This window comes from Ranitomeya variabilis, chromosome 1, assembly GCF_051348905.1.
Source record: "Ranitomeya variabilis isolate aRanVar5 chromosome 1, aRanVar5.hap1, whole genome shotgun sequence".
Taxonomy (NCBI): domain Eukaryota; kingdom Metazoa; phylum Chordata; class Amphibia; order Anura; family Dendrobatidae; genus Ranitomeya; species Ranitomeya variabilis.
Window position 1 is genome coordinate 615,177,888 of NC_135232.1, and position 21,331 is coordinate 615,199,218.

Genomic DNA, 21,331 nt, shown 5'->3' on the forward strand with positions numbered 1-21,331 from the left:
GCCCAACAAATCGAAGGCCGAGGGTCCCCGCCCACCAAATTGGAGGCTGAGGGGCCCCGCCCACCAAATTGGAGGCCGAGGGTCCCCGCCCACCAAATCAGAGGCCGAGAGTCCCCGCCCACCAAATCGGAGGATAAGGGGCCCCGCCAACCAAATCGGAGGCCGAGGGGCCCCGCCAACCAAATCGAAGGCCGAGGAGCCCCGCCCAACAAATCGAAGGCCGAGGGTCCCCGCCCACCAAATCGGAGGCCGAGGGTCCCCGCCCACCAAATCGGAGGCCGAGGGGCCCCGCCCACCAAATCGGAGGCCGAGGGTCCCCGCCCACCAAATCGGAGGCCGAGGGGCCCCGCCCACCAAATCGGAGGCCGAGAGTCCCCGCCCACCAAATCGGAGGATAAGGGGCCCCGCCAACCAAATCGGAGGCCGAGGGGCCCCGCCAACCAAATCGAAGGCCGAGGAGCCCCGCCCAACAAATCGAAGGCCGAGGGTCCCCGCCCACCAAATCGGAGGCCGAGGGGCCCCGCCCACCAAATCGGAAGCCGAGGGGCCCCGCCAACCAAATCGGAGGCTGAGGGGCCCCGCCCACCAAATCGGAGGCCGAGGGGCCCCGCCCACCAAATCGGAGGCCGAGGGGCCCCGCCCACCAAATCGGAGGCCGAGGGGCCCCGCCCACCAAATCGGAGGCCGAGGGGCCCCGCCCACCAAATCGGAGGCCGAGGGGCCCCGCCCACCAAATCGGAGGCCGAGAGTCCTCGCCCACCAAATCGGAGGATAAGGGGCCCCACCAACCAAATCGGAGGCCGAGGGGCCCCGCCAACCAAATCGAAGGCCGAGGAGCCCCGCCCAACAAATCGAAGGCCAAGCGGCCCCGCCCACCAAAGCGGAGGCCGAGGGGCCCAGCCCCGCCCACCAAAGCGGAGGCCGAGGGGCCCCACCCACCACATCGGAGGCCGAGGGTCCCCGCCCACCAAATCGGAGGCCGAGGGTCCCCGCCCACCAAATCGGAGGCCGAGGGTCCCCGCCCACCAAATCGGAGGCCGAGGGTCCACACCAACCAAATCGGAGGCCGGGGGCCCCGCCAACCAAATCGGCGGCCGAGGGTCCCCGCCCACCAAATCGGAGGCCGAGGGTCCCCGCCCACCAAATCGGAGGCCGAGAGTCCCCGCCCACCAAATCGGAGGATAAGGGGCCCCGCCAACCAAATCGGAGGCCGAGGGGCCCCGCCAACCAAATCGAAGGCCGAGGAGCCCCACCCAACAAATCGAAGGCCGAGAGTCCCCGCCCACCAAATTGGAGGCCGAGGGTCCCCGCCCACCAAATCGGAGGCCGAGGGGCCCCGCCAACCAAATCGGAGGCCGAGGAGCCCCGCCCACCAAATCGAAGGCCGAGCGGCCCTGCCCACCAAAGCGGAGGCCGAGGGGCCCGGCCCCGCCCACCAAAGCGGAGGCTGAGGGGCCCCGCCCACCACATCGGAGGCCGAGGGGCCCCGCCCACCAAATCGGAGGCCGAGGGTCCCCACTCACCAAATCGGAGGCTGAGGGTCCCCGCCCACCAAATCGGACGCCGAGGGTCCCCGCCCACCAAATCGGAGGCCGAGGGTCCCCGCCCACCAAATCGGAGGCCGAGGGTCCCCGCCCACCAAATCGGAGGCCGAGGGTCCCCGCCCACCAAATCGGAGGCCGAGGGTCCCCGCCCACCAAATCGGAGGCCGAGGGTCCCCGCCCACCAAATCGGAGGCCGAGGGTCCCCGCCCACCAAATCGGAGGCCGAGGGTCCCCACCCACCAAAACGGAGGACGAGGGGCTCCACCAACCAAATCGGAGGCCGAGGAGCCCCGCCCACCAAAAGTAAGTGCGGCCCCAAAAGTAAGTGCGCCCCCGGGTGCAAAAGTAAGTGCGCCCCCGGGTGCAAAAGTAAGTGCGCCCCCGGGTGCAAAAGTAAGTGCGCCCCCGGGTGCAAAAGTAAGTGCGCCCCCGGGTGCAAAAGTGCGCCTCCGGGTGCAAAAGTAAGTGCGCCCTCGGGTGCAAAAGTAAGCGCGCCCCCGGCCCCGGGTGCAAAAGTAAGCGCGCCCCCCAGTCCCGTGTGTGAAAAGTGCTGCTGTAAAGCTGGTAGCGCTGTTCAAGCACCATGTATTTCCCTCAGGAAATGCCCATCTAATATATAATTGCCTAGAATACTACTTCCTGCAATTTGTGCCAACTTCCGTGGCTTTGTCCGGAGCTAATGTCCGGAGATAATGTCCGGAGCTAATGTCCGGAGATAATGTCCGGAGCTAATGTCCGGAGCTAATGTCCGGAGATAAGTGACGTCACCAGTGTCCTACACCCAGGCAGAGCACAGGGGCCCCAGGCAGCATATGGGGCCCCAGGCAGAGCACAGTGGCCCCAGGCAGAGCACAGGGGCCCCAGGCAGCATATGGGGCCCCAGGCAGAGCACAGTGGTCCCAGGCAGAGCACAGGGGCCCCAGGCAGCCTATGGGGCCCCAGGCAGAGCACAGTGGTCCCAGGCAGAGCACAGGGGCCCCAGGCAGCCTATGGGGCCCCAGGCAGAGCACAGTGGCCCCAGGCAGAGCACAGGGGCCCCAGGCAGCATATGGGGCCCCAGGCAGAGCACAGGGGCCCCAGGCAGCATATGGGGCCCCAGGCAGAGCACAGTGGCCCCAGGCAGAGCACAGGGGCCCCAGGCAGAACATGAGGCCCCAGGCAGAGCACAGGGGCCCCAGGCAGAGCACAGGGGCCCCAGGCAGCATATGGGGCCCCAGGCAGAGCACAGGGGCCCCAGGCAGAGCACAGGGGCCACAGGCAGCATATGGGGCCCCAGGCAGAGCACAGGGGCCCCAGGCAGCATATGGGGCCCCAGGCAGAGCACAGTGGTCCCAGGCAGAGCACAGGGGCCCCAGGCAGCCTATGGGGCCCCAGGCAGAGCACAGGGGCCCCAGGCAGAGCACAGGGGCCCCAGGCAGAGCACAGGGGCCCCAGGCAGCCTATGGGGCCCCAGGCAGAGCACAGGGGCCCCAGGCAGCATATGGGGCCCAAGGCAGAGCACAGGGGCCCCAGGCAGCATATGGGGCCCCAGGCAGAGCACAGTGGCCCCAGGCAGAGCACAGGGGCCCCAGGCAGAACATGGGGCCCCAGGCCGAGCACAGGGGCCCCAGGCAGAGCACAGGGGCCCCAGGCAGCATATGGGGCCCCAGGCAGAGCACAGGGGCCCCAGGCAGCATATGGGGCCCCAGGCAGAGCACAGCGATATTTTGGACCACTGTGCGGTGTTTCAGACCCCCTGTGTGATGTCTGGGGCCCTGTTCTTAAGTATATTAAAGATTAAAGTAACGTATATTAAAGTATATTATAGATCAAATTTGACACGTTTATGAGCACCATTGAGTGATATACTCAAGAATGACATAATTTTTCAACATTTTATGGTTTCAAACCTTAACGGTTCATAAAAAACTTGACTGTTCAGGATATGATAAAAGTCATAGTATTCTGAATCTTTAACTTATAAAGATACCTTTACATGGGGTGATTATTGGTTCCAGAGAGGCTTTCGGCTGATAATCGTACACATGGCTGGTGACCGGACAATACAATATAAACGTTCAAAGGTAAACACTGATAACATTAAAATCTAATATATAATTGCCTAGAATACTACTTCCGGCAATTTGTGCCAACTTCCGTGGCTTTGTCCGGAGATAATGTCCGGAGATAAGTGACGTCACCAGCGTCCTACACCCGCTCAGGGTGGACAAAGATATATGCCTTCGTGGTGCGCGGCACTTTTCTGATTGGTTGCCGCCTGCCGCGAGCGACCAATCAGAAATGTGCCGTACTGTCAAGAATTGTCAAGAGCTGGTGAGTGCAGCCATTTTTTGTTCTTTCTTACTATTATTTAGTAATTGTATTATTCTTACATTTGAATAAATAAAGTATATATGGATTCTAGACTCCCGATTCTTTAGAATCGGGCTGCCATCTAGTGTTACTATATTAATATTGATAATTTAATTACAGCGGACACTGTCGGCACATATCTACCTGATTCTAAAGCTTGATGTTATTTATTGATACCTTTTCATTGTTGTAATTGTGAGGTCTACTTAATAAATTTATATATTTTTACCATAATATATTTAGCGGACATTACTCCATTTTTTTCTGGTATTATTAAAGATATAACACGCATACTAATTCACTACAATGAAGCTTATTTAAATTATCACTAATGGTCTAGGCACATGTTTTAGTTCACTATAATGAAGTCTTTCACTGAGTGTTTAATTACACATACACTGTGTGCATAGCCACACACAGCCGCCGCACCCAGCACAGCCGCCGCACCCAGCACAGCCGCCCACATCGAGCACAGCCACGCACAGCCGCCCACAGCTACGCACAGCCGCCCGCACTCAGCACAGCCACGCACAGCCGCCCGCACTCAGCACCGCCACGCACAGCTGCCCGCACTCAGCACCCCCACGCACAGCCGCCCACGCACAGCACAGCCACATACAGTCGCCCGCACTTAGCACAGCCGCCCGCACTGATGGGGGCGCAGGATGGAGCATCACATGATAGGGTGGAGCAGCACATGACAGGATGGGGGCGCAGGATGGAGCAGCACATGACAGGATGGGGGCGCAGGATGGAGCACAGCCGCCGCACCCAGCACAGCCGCCGCACCCAGCACAGCCGCCGCACCCAGCACAGCCACCGCACCCAGCACAGCCACCGCACCCAGCACAGCCACCGCACAGCCGCCGCACCCAGCACAGCCACCGCACCTAGCACAGCCGCCCGCAGCCACGCACAGCCGCCTGCACTCAGTACCGCCACGCACAGCCGCCCACAACTACGCACAGCCGCCCGCACTCAGCACCGCCACGCACAGCCGCCCGCACTCAGCACCGCCACGCACAGCCGCCCACGCACAGCACAGCCACATACAGTCGCCCGCACTTAGCACAGCCGCCCGCACTGATGGCCACCGCACCTAGCACAGCCGCCCGCAGCCACGCACAGCCGCCTGCACTCAGTACCGCCACGCACAGCCGCCCACACCCAGCACAGCCGCCGCACCCAGCACAGCCACGCACAGCCGCCGCACCCAGCACAGCCACGCACAGCCACTGCACCCAGCACAGCCACGCACAGCCACGAACAGCCGCCTGCACTCAGCACCGCCACGCACAGCCGCCCACACCCAGCACAGCCACGCACAGCCGCCTGCACTCAGCACCGCCACGCACAGCCGCCCGCACTCAGCACCGCCACGCACAGCACAGCCACATACAGCCGCCGCACCCAGCATAGCCACACACAGCCACCGCATCCAGCACAGCCGCCGCACCCAGCACAGCCGCCGCACCCAGCACAGCCGCCGCACCCAGCACAGCCGCCCACATCGAGCACAGCCACGCACAGCCGCCCGCACCCAGCACAGCCACGCACAGCCGCCCGCACTCAGCACAGCCACGCACAGCCGCCCGCACTCAGCACCGCCACGCACAGCCGCCCGCACTCAGCACCCCCACGCACAGCCGCCCACGCACAGCACAGCCACATACAGTCGCCCGCACTTAGCACAGCCGCCCGCACTGATGGGGGCGCAGGATGGAGCAGCACATGATAGGGTGGAGCAGCACATGACAGCATGGGGGCGCAGGATGGAGCAGCACATGACAGGATGGGGGCGCAGGATGGCGCACAGCCACCGCACCCAGCACAGCCACCGCACCCAGCACAGCCACCGCACCCAGCACAGCCACCGCACCGCCGCCGCACCCAGCACAGCCACCGCACCTAGCACAGCCGCCCGCAGCCACGCACAGCCGCCTGCACTCAGTACCGCCACGCACAGTCGCCCACAACTACGCACAGCCGCCCGCACTCAGCACCGCCACGCACAGCCGCCCGCACCCAGCACCGCCACACACAGCCGCCCGCACCCAGCACAGCCACGCAGCCGCCCGCACCCAGCACAGCCACGCACAGCGCCCGAACCCAGCACAGCCACGCCCAGCCGCCCGAACCCAGCACAGCCACGCGCAGCCGCCCTCACCCAGCACAGCCACATACAGCCGCCCGCACTCAGCACAGCCGCCCGCACTCAGCACAGCCGCCCGCACTGATGGGGGCGCAGGATGGAGCAGCACATGATAGGATGGGGGCGCAGGATGGGAGCACATGACAGGATGGGGATGCAGGATGGAGCAGCACATGACAGGATGGGGATGCAGGATGGAGCAGCACATGACAGGGTGGGGGCGCAGGATGGAGCAGCACATGACAGGATGGGAGAGCAAGATGGGAGCAGCACATACCAGGATGGAGACCATATACCAATATAAATGCTCGCCACCCGGGCGTAGAACGGGTTCAATAGCTAGTATATATATATATATATATATATATATATATATATATATATATATATAATTTTAGAACTAACATTTTTTTTAATACACATATTTTTATTGTTTAATTTTAATTGAATAAATATAAAACAATCGTAATAATGAACAATTCACGCTAAACATCTTGTAATTTCTCAGAGAAATATCCTATAGACACTTGGAAAAGGAAATTTTTCATTGTAGCTCGTGGCTTATATGGACGAGAGTGGACATGAGATCCAATTCTGCGAGTTCTTGCCCTCCCCTCTCTTTTTCTTTTTCCCCTTTTTCTTTCTTCTGTATGACTGTTTTTTCTATATTCCTGTAAAAGATAAGTAGGTATTTATGACGAATTGAATTATTTTATACACCATTTATTATTCACTTGTCATTTAATATATTTATCATGTGCTAATAAGTCAGCACCTGTGACGTCATCTGTCAGGTGAGCCTTCTGGCGCATTTATTTGAAATTTGAACCTATTTAAAGTCTGTAACACGTGTTGTCTGTACTTGTGGTATTTTCCTGAAGAAGGAGTCATATGCACTCCAAACGCGCAGAATAAACCACTGTTCAATTGTACATTTTGTCTGTTTCTGGATGAGCTGGCAGCGCGGATCATAACCCACAAATCCTCCTATTCAGTGTTTTAGCTACGGTCGCGTGTCGATCGGTGGATCTGCGGCAGCCGGCACTATATGCCTATGAATCTTCTACATCAGGTGAGCAGTTACATTACTGGTGAATCTTCCTTTAAATCGTGAGATAAGAAACTATCTGCGCTTTTTCTTTCCTACAAGGTATATTACCAAACTCATTAAAGGCATCCATTATAGAAGGAATGGATTCCTTAGGATTGGCTAGAAAACAGCAACTGACAGCACATCGGATGATCCGCTGCACGCTCAAAGATCCATTGACCCAATTGGATAAGTACTCACAAGTAAAGAAAAGCGAGCAGCATCCAGTTCAGGTGAAAAAAGTATAGCTTCTTTATTCTGCCATCAAAGTCATACAACGTTTCGACCAAACATGGTCTTTGTCAAGTATACAATGTAGTACAAATGGCTACCTTATATAGTGTGGAGCTAGATAGGCACCAATCACCATCAAAGAATCGCCTTTATTAAATATACACAACATAAAAACATATATAAAACATGTCTCATAGTACCTCAATACACATACAAGTGACACACAAAATCAATATTTACATGCATTTTAACAATCTTAGCCATCGGTGTAGTATAGCAAGACACACCCCTTATACACAAATGCCAATCACCTAAAGGCTATCTGTTAGTCATAGTAACCCTCTACCAATCAACATAGTCACCCATGTAAACAACCCCATCAGCCAGTCATTAATCCTTTTTGGATCTGAGCTTACATTTACATTGATATTACTGTCAGATAATATACAGTTTTGCAACAAATTCGAATCCATTATTAATACATTTTCTTTTGATTTGATGCTTCTTAACATTGAATTCCTTTGTACTGAAATGGGGACGGTTAAGAAGAATATTGAGGATCTGGAACAGCAACTGGCTAGCCTGATGACAACACAGGAACTTGAGTCCTGCAAAACCCATTTGGAGGAAAATCGTTTGAAATTCCGTGGAGATATCAGGAGGACTAAGAGGAATAAGTGGTTCCGTGAGGCAGAGGATTATAAATCAGGCCGGCGCATTTTTTCCTGGCACTCTGGTGCACAATTAGCTTCCAACAATAGAAGGGCCAGATTTACACAAACAAGGAAAGAGAGGCGGCCACAGGACTAGGATTCCCAGAGGTTCGGTTTTACTACGGCGGAACCTGATTCGACTGATGATTCTAGCCTGGGAGCGTCTACTTCTTCCAGATTTTTAGGAAAGAAAATATCGGACAAACCAGGAACCAAAGGAGGACTCGTAGAGGTGGCAGGAAACACAGGAGGAATAGGAATGAATCGAGAACAGAAGAATGTTTACAAATCTCCCATGAGGACTCGGAATATGGACGAGAGGCAGAAGGGTGTATGATTCGTAATGAATTGGTGGTAAATATATCATCATTAGAACTGTCTAAGGTTAAACATGATGTATTGGCTAAAGGGCTTTCTTTTTGTCCGACAAATTCTCCTGATTGGTTTGGAATAGAATGTGATCTGTATTGTTTTTATAGAAGATTGTGGTTAACATCATACTTCTCTGATAAACAGGGTGGTAATGATAAGCTTATGGAAAGGTTAAACAATGGTTTTACCCTTAAGGAGACAGGTTTATTTAATAAGAGTTCTTTTCAGCCTTCCATTAAAAACAATTTTGTGGAATCATATATTGAACTTGTAGAGATGGATGTAAAATTGCTAAAAGAGAAATATCGATATTCTGGTAGAAATAACCTCTCTATTGAAGAGAAACAAGCCTTACAGCGATTATCCAATAACACCAACATTACAATTAAGCCAGCCGATGGTGGTGGTAATGGATACTGATTAATATAAGGATGAAATTTTTGAACAGCTAGCCGACACTGCCATGGACACTAAATTGACTGGTGATCCCACTACCCGGTTCCATAGGGACCTGCAGCTCCTGATCGAGGATTCCCTCAACAGTGGACTCATTGATCAGAAGCTGTCTGAATTTCTATTGATCGATGCTCCTGTGACGCCTATTTTATACACCCTTCCCAAGATCCACAAAAATTTGTTTAACCCCTCCGGACGTCCTATTGTTTCAGGGAGAGGTTCTATGTGCAATGGGGTAGCAATTTTTCTCGATAAGGTCTTACAGCATTTTGCAACCTCGGCCAGGTCCCTACATCAGGGATACTAATGACTTTTTGGATAAGATAGAGAATATGCGTGTTTGTGCCACTACTATCTTGGTATCCTTCGATGTGGTTTCTCTTTATACCTCGATTGAACACGATAAGAGTCTACATGCTGTCGGTGTGGCGCTATCGGGCTCGGACGTGGCTCCGGATTGTGCACAGTTGGTCCTCACACTGCTGGAGTTCATCCTCAGGAGAAATTCTTTTCTCTTTGGGGATGATTACTACCTGCAGGTATGGGGTACCACCATGGGGTCCAACGTGGCCCCCAGATATGCTAACATCTATATGGCGGTATTCGAGGATCAACATGTGTACAGATCCATTTTCTGGCACCATGTCCGGGCCTGGTGGCGCTACATAGATGACATTTTCTGTATATGGGAGGGTACTACTGATGACATCCTTGGATTTCAGGTGGAACGTAATGATGTGTTTCCTAAGTTAAAATTTGCAATAACATATTCTGCTGAGAGCGTACAATTTCTGGATACGATGGTGTATAAACATGGGGATGTGTTGCGTACAGATTTGTTTACTAAAGAAACTGACAGAAATATTCTTTTGTATTACAACAGCCATCACCCCAAAAAGCTCATTGATTCTCTTCCCTGGAGCCAGATGGTTTGGGTACGTAGAATAGTATCTGATGAAGATAAATGTGTTTCAAGACTTGACGAGATGTGACAGATTTAGGGTACCGTCACACATTGAAATTTTCATCGCTGCGACGGCACGATCCGTGACGTCGCAGCGATCGTATGATCATCGCTCCAGCGTCGTAGACTGCGGTCACACGTTGCAATCACGGCGCTGGAGCGATGCCGAAGTCCCCGGGTAACCAGGGTAAACATCGGGTAACTAAGCGCAGGGCCGCGCTTAGTAACCCGATGTTTACCCTGGTTACCAGCGTAAACGTAAAAAAACAAACAGTACATACTCACCCGTCGGTGTCCTTCAGGTCCCTTGCCGTCTGCTTCCTGCTCTGAGTGCAGCCGTACAGTAAGCAGAGCGCAGCACCGCTGTGATCTGCTCTCACTTTCCGGCCGGCACTCAGAGCAGGAAGCAGACTGCAAAGGGACCTGAAGGACACCGACGGGTGAGTATGTACGGTTTGTTTTTTTACGTTTACGCTGGTAACCACGGTAAACATCGGGTTACTAAGCGCGGCCCTGCGCTTAGTTACCCGATGTTTACCCTGGTTACAAGCGAAGACATCGCTGGATCGCTGTCACACACAACGATCCAGCGATGTCAGCGGGTGATCAAGCGACGAAAGAAAGTTCCAAACGATCTGCTACGACGTACGATTCTCAGCAGGATCCCTGATCGCTGCTGCGTGTCAGACACTGCGATATCGTAACGATATCGCTAGAACGTCACGAATCGTAACGTCGTAGCGATGGAAATTTCAATGTGTGACGGTACCCTTATTCAAAGGGGTTATCCCAAGAGGGACATTCTAGATTATAAAAATAGAGCCAGTAGTTTATCAGTAGATGAATTGAGCCCTAAACGGAATAAGAGGAAACAGAAACCTATTCCATTTGTTTCTACTTTTTGTCCAGCGAGTAAGGCCATGTTCACACTTCGCGGTTTTTACCGCGGATCCGCGGCGATTTTGATGCTGCGGGTCCGCAGCAGTTTCCATAGCGTTTACATTAACATGTAAACCCTATGGAAACCGCAAACCGCAGTGCACATGCTGCGGGAAAAAATGCGCAGAAACGCAGCGGTTTACAACCCGCAGCATGTCACTTCTTTGTGCAGAATCGCAGCGATTCTGCACCCATAGAAATGCATTGAACCGCTTACTTCCCGCATGGGGCTGTGCCCACGATGCGGGAAGTAAGCGGATAATGTGCGGTTGCTACCCGGGGTGGAGGAGAGGAGAGTCTCCTCCAGGCCCTGGGAAGCATAAATAGTGTAAAAAAAAAAAAGAATTAAAATAAAAAATGATGCTATTGCAGCGCCCCAGAGTCCTGGTCGTTGCAGTACTGTGGCCCCGCCACTATGGGGAGCTATGGTACGTCTGATTGCACTAAGGAGTTTCTCTGACCAGGTACACTCACACCACACTTCACACTCCGGCCACCAGGGGGGGTGGTCCTATCTAGTAGGCCACTCCTCACAACTCTGGTAAAACTGGGGGTTGGACAGGAAGACAGGGAGAAGTAGCTGGGAAGAGCTAGTGAGAGGACCTGTCAGGGATGGGATCCTGGCAGACTCCTCAGAGCAGAACAAACCAGTGAACAACGGGAATACAGCAAAGAGGAATTAGAACCAGAAGGAGTCGTGCTGTTAGACCGAGGCAACATCCTTCTGAGGCGCAAACAGTCGGTGGCCGGAACGCCGAGCAAGTAAGAGACTTTAAGTACACTGCAAACCACGGCCGGACAGCCAATTATAGGTTGGCTGTCTCACTTAACACCTAAGCAGACAACGGAGGCAGCTGCGGGAGAGGGGCGACTCTAGGGTCCCGGAAGAACTCCAGGCCTACCCCGTCATACGGGTGCGTCCTACCATATCATCTGGAGGACGGAGAAAACGAACATCAGAGACAGACAGAAACAGTTGTGAGGACTATCCCGGGAGCTCAGCAGGGAAGAACTACAACACCCAGCGCTAGAAGGTAGACACTGATTCCCACCTGTAAAGAGAACTCCTGATGTGCCTTTGGACCGGCCGGTCTCTGACAACCCAGTTAACAGCGCTCTGGACTGAGGTCTCCAAAACCTTCAGTAAAGAGGTAAAGAGACTGCAACCTGGTGTCCTCATTATTTACCGCGACCTGCACCCCACAACTGCACCATTATCATCATTTATTGCACTGGACGTTCCCCCACTGACAGACAGGTGTTGTAAAATTGGATTTTGGGCTCCCCCGGTGGCCACTGGTGGAATTGAACTGGTGTGCATCATCCCCTCTGTTCACCTGTTTCCATCAGGATGTGGGAGTCGCTATTTAACCTTGCTCCTCTGTCACTTCCATGCCGGTCAACATTGTAATCAGAAGCCTTTCTGTGCATGTTCCTGCTGCTAGACATCTCCCAGCTAAGTTGAACTTTAGTCCTCGTTTGTTTTTGCATTTTGTTCCAGTTCACTGCTGTAGTTTCGTTTCTGTGTCTGGAAAGCTCTTGTGATCTGAAATTGCCACTCTGATGTTATGAGTTAATACTAGAGTCTTAAAGTAATTTCAGGATGGTATTTTGATAGGGTTTTCAGCTGACCATGAAAGTGCCCTTTCTGTCTTCCTGCTATCTAGTAAGCGGACCTCAATTTTGCTAAACCTATTTTCATACTACGTTTGTCATTTCATCTAAAATCACCGCCAATATATGTGGGGGCCTCTGTCTGCCTATCGGGGAAACTTCTCTAGAGGTGAGCCAGGACTATATTTTCCTCTGCCAGGATTAGTTAGTCCTCCGGCCGGCGCTGGGCGTCTAGGGATAAAAAACGTAGGCAACGCTACCCGGCTACTGTTAGTTGTGCGGCAGGTTTAGTTCATGGTCAGTTTAGTTTCCATCCTTCCAAGAGCTAGTACTTATGTTTGCTGGGCTATGTTCTCTTGCCATTGAGAACCATAACAGTTTGACCGGCCAAAAAAAAAAAAGGGTTAAATTAATTCACAGAGAAAGGAGAGAAAAGAGAAGTCTGCTGAAGATTTTTTTTTTTTTTCCCTTCCCTTCAGTTCTGAGTGTGCTTGTAATTGAATCTCTTGCAAGTCTGCCTATATTGCAGCCTTTCTCTCTCTCTCTCTCCTTCTAATCCTGGAATGGCTCTGTGTTCACCTGTTTAAAATGGATATTCAGAGTTTAGCTGCAGGTTTGAATAATCTCACCACGAAAGTTCAAAATTTACAAGATTTTGTTGTTCATGTTCCTATATCTGAACCTAGAATTCCTTTGCCTGAATTTTTCTCGGGGAATAGATCTTGCTTTCAAAATTTCAAAAATAATTGCAAGTTGTTTTTGTCCCTGAAATCTCGCTCTGCTGGAGATCCTGCTCAGCAGGTCAGGATTGTGATTTCCTTGCTCCGGGGCGACCCTCAGGATTGGGCTTTTGCATTGGCTCCAGGGGATCCTGCGTTGCTCAATGTGGATGCGTTTTTTCTGGCCTTGGGGTTGCTTTATGAAGAACCTCAGTTAGAGCTTCAGGCGGAAAAGGCCTTGATGTCCCTATCTCAGGGGCAAGACGAAGCTGAAATATACTGCCAGAAATTCTGTAAATGGGCTGTGCTTACTCAGTGGAATGAGTGCGCCCTGGCGGCGAATTTCAGAGAGGGTCTCTCTGATGCCATTAAGGATGTTATGGTGGGGTTCCCTGTGCCTGCGGGTCTGAATGAGTCCATGACAATGGCTATCCAGATCGATAGGCGTCTGCGGGAGCGCAAACCTGTGCACCATTTGGCGGTGTCTACTGAGAAGACGCCAGAGAATATGCAATGTGATAGAATTCTGTCCAGAAGTGAACGGCAGAATTTAAGACGAAAAAATGGGTTGTGCTTCTATTGCGGTGATTCAACTCATGTTATATCAGCATGCTCTAAGCGTACTAAGAAGCTTGATAAGTCTGTTTCAATTGGCACTTTACAGTCTAAGTTTATTCTATCTGGGACCCTGATTTGTTCTTTATCATCTATTACCGCGGATGCCTATGTCGACTCTGGCGCCGCTTTGAGTCTTATGGATTGGTCCTTTGCCAAACGCTGTGGGTATGATTTGGAGCCTCTTGAAACTCCTATACCCCTGAAGGGGATTGACTCCACCCCATTGGCTAGTAATAAACCACAATACTGGACACAAGTAACTATGCGGATTAATCCGGATCATCAGGAGATTATTCGCTTTCTTGTGCTGTATAACCTACATGATGTGTTGGTGCTTGGATTGCCATGGCTGCAATCTCATAACCCAGTCCTTGACTGGAAAGCTATGTCTGTGTTACGCTGGGGATGTAAGGGGAAGCATGGGGACGTACCTGTGGTTTCCATTTCATCATCTATTCCCTCTGAGATTCCTGAATTCTTGACTGAATATCGTGACGTTTTTGAAGAACCTAAGCTTGGTTCATTACCTCCGCACCGGGAGTGCGATTGTGCCATAGATTTGATTCCGGGTAGTAAATACCCTAAGGGTCGTTTATTTAATCTGTCTGTGCCTGAACATGCTGCTATGCGAGAATATATAAAGGAGTCCTTGGAAAAGGGACATATTCGTCCTTCGTCATCTCCCTTAGGAGCCGGTTTTTTCTTTGTGGCTAAGAAAGATGGCTCTTTGAGACCGTGTATTGATTATCGGCTTTTGAATAAAATCACGGTTAAATATCAATATCCGTTGCCACTGCTGACTGATTTGTTTGCTCGCATAAAGGGGGCCAAGTGGTTCTCTAAGATAGATCTCCGTGGGGCGTATAATTTGGTGCGAATTAAGCAGGGGGATGAGTGGAAGACCGCATTTAATACGCCCGAGGGCCACTTTGAGTATTTGGTGATGCCTTTTGGTCTTTCAAATGCCCCTTCAGTCTTTCAGTCCTTTATGCATGACATTTTCCGTGATTATTTGGATAAATTTATGATTGTGTATCTGGATGATATTTTGATTTTTTCGGATGACTGGGACTCTCATGTCCAGCAGGTCAGGAGGGTTTTTCAGGTTTTGCGGTCTAATTCCTTGTGTGTGAAGGGTTCTAAGTGCGTTTTTGGGGTTCAAAAGATTTCCTTTTTGGGATATATTTTTTCCCCCTCTTCCATCGAGATGGATCCTGTCAAGGTTCAGGCTATTTGTGATTGGACGCAACCCTCTTCTCTTAAGAGTCTTCAGAAATTTTTGGGCTTTGCTAACTTTTATCGTCGATTTATTGCTGGTTTTTCTGATGTTGTTAAACCATTGACTGATTTGACTAAGAAGGGTGCTGATGTTGCTGATTGGTCCCCTGCTGCTGTGGAGGCCTTTCGGGAGCTTAAGCGCCGCTTTTCTTCCGCCCCTGTGTTGCGTCAGCCTGATGTTGCTCTTCCTTTTCAGGTTGAGGTCGACGCTTCTGAAATCGGAGCTGGGGCAGTTTTGTCGCAGAGAAGTTCCGATTGTTCCGTGATGAGACCTTGTGCCTTTTTCTCGCGTAAATTTTCGCCCGCCGAGCGGAATTATGATGTTGGGAATCGGGAGCTTTTGGCCATGAAGTGGGCTTTTGAGGAGTGGCGTCATTGGCTTGAGGGGGCTAGACATCAGGTGGTGGTATTGACTGACCACAAAAATCTAATTTATCTTGAGTCCGCCAGACGCCTGAATCCTAGACAGGCGCGCTGGTCGTTGTTTTTCTCTCGGTTTAATTTTGTGGTGTCCTACCTGCCGGGTTCTAAGAATGTTAAGGCGGATGCCCTTTCTAGGAGTTTTGAGCCTGACTCCCCTGGTAACTCTGAACCTACAGGTATCCTTAAGGATGGAGTGATATTGTCTGCCGTTTCTCCAGACCTGCGGCGGGCCTTGCAGGAGTTTCAGGCGGATAGACCTGATCGTTGCCCACCTGGTAGACTGTTTGTTCCTGATGATTGGACCAGTAAAGTCATTTCTGAGGTTCATTCTTCTGCGTTGACAGGTCATCCTGGAATCTTTGGTACCAGGGATTTGGTGGCAAGGTCCTTCTGATGGCCTTCCCTGTCTCGAGATGTGCGAGGCTTTGTGCAGTCTTGTGACGTTTGTGCTCGGGCCAAGCCTTGTTGTTCTCGGGCTAGTGGATTGTTGTTGCCCTTGCCTATCCCGAAGAGGCTCTGGACGCACATCTCGATGGATTTTATTTCGGATCTTCCTGTTTCTCAGAAGATGTCTGTCATCTGGGTGGTGTGTGACCGTTTCTCTAAGATGGTCCATTTGGTTCCCCTGCCTAAGTTGCCTTCTTCTTCCGAGTTGGTTCCTCTGTTTTTTCAAAATGTGGTCCGTTTGCATGGTATTCCGGAGAATATCGTTTCTGACAGAGGAACCCAATTCGTGTCTAGATTTTGGCGAGCATTCTGTGCTAGGATGGGCATAGATTTGTCTTTCTCGTCTGCTTTCCATCCTCAGACTAATGGCCAGACCGAGCGGACGAATCAGACCTTGGAGACATATTTGAGGTGTTTTGTGTCTGCAGATCAGGATGATTGGGTTGCTTTTTTGCCTTTAGCGGAGTTTGCCCTCAATAATCGGGCCAGCTCTGCCACCTTGGTGTCTCCTTTTTTCTGTAATTCGGGGTTTCATCCTCGATTTTCTTCTGGTCAGGTGGAATCTTCGGATTGTCCTGGAGTGGATGCTGTGGTGGAGAGGTTGCATCAGATTTGGGGGCAGGTAGTGGACAATTTGAAGTTGTCCCAGGAGAAGACTCAGCTTTTTGCCAACCGCCGGCGTCGGGTTGGTCCTCGGCTTTGTGTTGGGGACTTGGTGTGGTTGTCTTCTCGTTTTGTCCCTATGAGGGTTTCTTCTCCTAAGTTTAAGCCTCGGTTCATCGGCCCGTACAAGATATTGGAGATTCTTAACCCTGTGTCCTTCCGTTTGGACCTCCCTGCATCTTTTTCTATTCATAATGTTTTTCATCGGTCATTGTTGCGCAGGTATGAGGTACCGGTTGTGCCTTCCGTTGAGCCTCCTGCTCCGGTGTTGGTTGAGGGCGAGTTGGAGTACGTTGTGGAAAAAATCTTGGACTCCCGTGTTTCCAGATGGAAACTCCAGTATCTGGTCAAATGGAAGGGATACGGTCAGGAGGATAATTCTTGGGTGACTGCCTCTGATGTTCATGCCTCCGATCTGGTCCGTGCCTTTCATAGGGCTCATCCTGATCGCCCTGGTGGTTCTGGTGAGGGTTCGGTGCCCCCTCCTTGAGGGGGGGGTACTGTTGTGAAATTGGATTTTGGGCTCCCCCGGTGGCCACTGGTGGAATTGAACTGGTGTGCATCATCCCCTCTGTTCACCTGTTTCCATCAGGATGTGGGAGTCGCTATTTAACCTTGCTCCTCTGTCACTTCCATGCCGGTCAACATTGTAATCAGAAGCCTTTCTGTGCATGTTCCTGCTGCTAGACATCTCCCAGCTAAGTTGGACTTTAGTCCTCGTTTGTTTTTGCATTTTGTTCCAGTTCACTGCTGTAGTTTCGTTTCTGTGTCTGGAAAGCTCTTGTGATCTGAAATTGCCACTCTGATGTTATGAGTTAATACTAGAGTCTTAAAGTAATTTCAGGATGGTATTTTGATAGGGTTTTCAGCTGACCATGAAAGTGCCCTTTCTGTCTTCCTGCTATCTAGTAAGCGGACCTCAATTTTGCTAAACCTATTTTCATACTACGTTTGTCATTTCATCTAAAATCACCGCCAATATATGTGGGGGCCTCTGTCTGCCTATCGGGGAAACTTCTCTAGAGGTGAGCCAGGACTATATTTTCCTCTGCCAGGATTAGTTAGTCCTCCGGCCGGCGCTGGGCGTCTAGGGATAAAAAACGTAGGCAACGCTACCCGGCTACTGTTAGTTGTGCGGCAGGTTTAGTTCATGGTCAGTTTAGTTTCCATCCTTCCAAGAGCTAGTACTTATGTTTGCTGGGCTATGTTCTCTTGCCATTGAGAACCATAACAGACAGGGCCACGGACCGGGTCTAGCCACCGTGACAACCCCAGAACTGAGACTCAGAGGCCCGGCTCCGGGTACCCCTCGGCCCTGCGGCGGTGTGGGGGCGCTCCACTATACTCACCTCTCAGCGCTGCACGCGGCCGTCCGGTCTGGTTGCTGTGCGAGCAGGACCTGCGGTGACGTCGCGGTCACATGACCGTGATGACGCCGCGGTCACATGACCGTGACGTCACGAAGGTCCTTCTCGGCACAGCATCTTTGGAACCGGAGCGCCGCGTGCAGCGCCGAGGAGATCGCAACGTCAGAGGGTGAGTATAACCAATTTTTATTATTTTTAATATTACTATTGATGCTGCATATTGCTGCATATGCAGCATCAATAGTATAGGAGTAATCCCGCAGCGGAAATCGCAAAACAAACCACGATAAATCTGCAGGGATAACCGCAGCGGTTTTGCCCTCCAGATTTATCAATTCCGCTGCGGGAGAACCCGCAGAGCACACCGCAGAGTGTGCACATAGCCTTATAGTATTGGAAAAATTTAGAATAAACATTGGAGCCTGTTGGGTAAAGGTATGCCACAAATCCCTGACGATTTTTTCGGGAGGTGGAGACGTAATTTAACGGACAAACTCGTGAAATCAGATGTTGGTACTGGTAAGAGTGCCATTCAAAGGACATTGTGTCCACCTCAGATGGGAAATTTTCCAAGTTTAGGCTGTGCCTGTTGTGGTAATATGCTAAAAGGGGATAGTTTCAACCACCCACGGACTGGTAAAAAATTTGTAATTAAGGAACGCTATACCTGCTCTTCTAATTTTGTTATCTATTTGATAGTATGCCCTTGTGGGTTAATGTATGTGGGTGAAACCACGATGGAAGTGAGAGCACGTATTAGCAAACATAAGAGTACCATCAGAACCAAACTGGTTAAGCTACTGCAGCGCCCCAGAGTCCTGGTCGTTGCAGTACTGATGCTCCGCCGCTAAGGGGGGCTATGGTACGTCTGATGGCACTGAAGGAGTTCATCTGACCAGGTATCACAGACACCAATACATTTCACAGTCTGGCCTCCAGGGGGAGCTAAGGGTTCTATTTATTAGGCCACTCCTCACAATCTGGTAAAACTGGGGGTTAGGCAGGAAGTTAGATGAGAAAGCTGACTGGGTTGGAACCAGGCAACACCTTGTGGCAGAGGGTGTTGTAGGGGAAGATTCAGAGGGGTCCCTGTCAGGGGTGGGATCCTGACAGAGGCCTAGCAACCGGAGAGAACGTTACGGGACCGCGCCTGCACGATATAGCGGCGGTACCCTAAGAAAGGACAAGAAGCGAGGTATATTGTGCTGAGTGAGAAACGAGATCAACGCAACAAGGAGAATACCAGTAGGAGTCGTGCTGTAAGACGAGGCAACATCCTATTGAGGCGCATAACCGGTGGCCGGAACGCCGAGGAAGTATAGAGCTTCAAGCCAAACTTCAAACCTACGGCAGGACAGTCAGTTATAGGCCGGCTGTCTCACCCAATTGACCTAGGAAGACACAGGGGGGTAACAACAGGAGTGGGGCAACGCTAGAGTCCCGGAAGAGCTCCGAGCCTCCCCGTCATACGGGTGCGTCCTACCATAAGATCTGGGGGACGTGGAAGAACATCAGAATCGAGTTGTGAGGGAACACGAGAAACAGACACAACAGTTGTGAGGACTATCCCGTGGTGCTCAGCAGGGAAGGACTACAACACACAAGCACTAGCAGGTAGGCACAGATTTCCACCTGCAAAGGGAACTCTGGATGTGCCATCGGACCGGCCAGGCTTGCGCAGCCCGGTTAACCGTATTCCGGATTGAGGATCCTGAAGCCTTCAGTAAAGAGGTAAAGAGACTGCAACCTGGTGTCCTCATTATTTACTGCAACCTGCACCGCACCACCACAACATCATCACCATCACGCACACCTATCATTGTACGCCCCTCAGCAGGGTCACGGACCGGGTCTAGCCACCGTGACAACCCCAGAACAGAGACTCAGAGGCCCGGTACCGGGTACCCCTCGGCCCTGCGACAGTGGGGGCGCTACACTACCTATTCCCAAACATTTTAGTGAGTGCAGACACTCTGTGAATCAGTTGAGATTTAGAGTCATCGATGGAGTCCCTGTTGTGATCCGCTTTTTGGCTCCCCTGGTGGTGGCTGGTGGTACTGGAGACTTGTGTGTGCTTTTCTGCCTCAGCTCACCTGCTTCCATCAGTTTTGGGAGTTCCCTATTTAGCCTTGCTCTCCAGTCACTTCCTTGCCGGTCATCATTGTAACCTGAGTCATTCAGTTGCATGTTCCTGCTACTAGTCTGCTGATCAGCTAAGTGGACTCTTGTCCTTATTGTTTTGTTTTTCTTGTCCAGTTTACAGTTTTGTCATTTCCTGTTACTGGAAGCTCTTGTGGACTGAAATTGCCACTCCTGTGTCATGAGTTGACACAGGAGTCTTAAAGTAATTTCAGGATGGGTTTTTGAAAGGGTTTTTCAGCTGACCGTGAAGTCCTCTTTTGTATCCTTCCTCTATCTAGTAAGTGGACCTCGCTTTGCTAAATCTACCTTCATACTGTGTATGTCTTTTCCTCTGAACTCACCGTTAATATACGTGGGGGCTACTATCATCTTTGGGGAATTTCTCTAGAGGTAAGCCAGGTCTGTTCCTTCCTCTTCCAGGCGTAGTTAGTTCTCCGGCTGGCGCATGGCATCTAGGCAGCCGTAGGAATGCTTCCTGGCTACTGTTAGTTGTGTGGTATATTTAGGTCACGGTCAGCTTGAGTTTCCATCACCCGAGAGCTAGTCTGTTATTTTTGTGTTTCTGATGTTCCCATGCCATTGGGGAATCATGACAGTATGACCGGCCGCTGTTAAAGTAATTGGCAGAAGAAAGGAGAGTAAAAGAAGTCTGTAGATTTTTTTTTTTTTTCCTCTCATGTTTGCTACTTAGTTGGCTCAGTTGTATTTCTGCTCTATTTACAGCCTTGCCTTTCTCTCCTTCTAATCCTTGAATGGCTCTGATCTCTCCGGTTTAAGGATGGACCCTCAGAGTTTGGCTGCAGGTTTAAATAATCTTGCTACGAAGGTTCAGAATTTACAAGATTATGTTATACGTACTCCTATTTCTGAACCTAAGATTCCTACACCAGAGGTATTTTCCGGAGATAGATCTCGGTTTCTGAATTTCAAATGTAATTGTAAATTATTCCTTTCTCTCAGACCTCACTCCTCTGGAGATCCTGTTCAGCAGGTTAAGATTGGGATTTCTTTGCTGCGAGGTGACCCTCAAAATTGGGCATTTTCATTGACACCAGGGGATCCTGCGTTGCTCAATGTGGATGCGTTTTTTCTGGCTTTAGGGTTGCTGTATGAGGAACCTAATTTGGAGATTCAAGCTGAAAAAGCTTTAATAGCCCTGTCTCAAGGGCAAGATGAAGCTGAGATATACTGCCAAAAATTTCGTAAATGGTCTGTGCTTACTCAGTGGAATGAGTGTGCCCTAG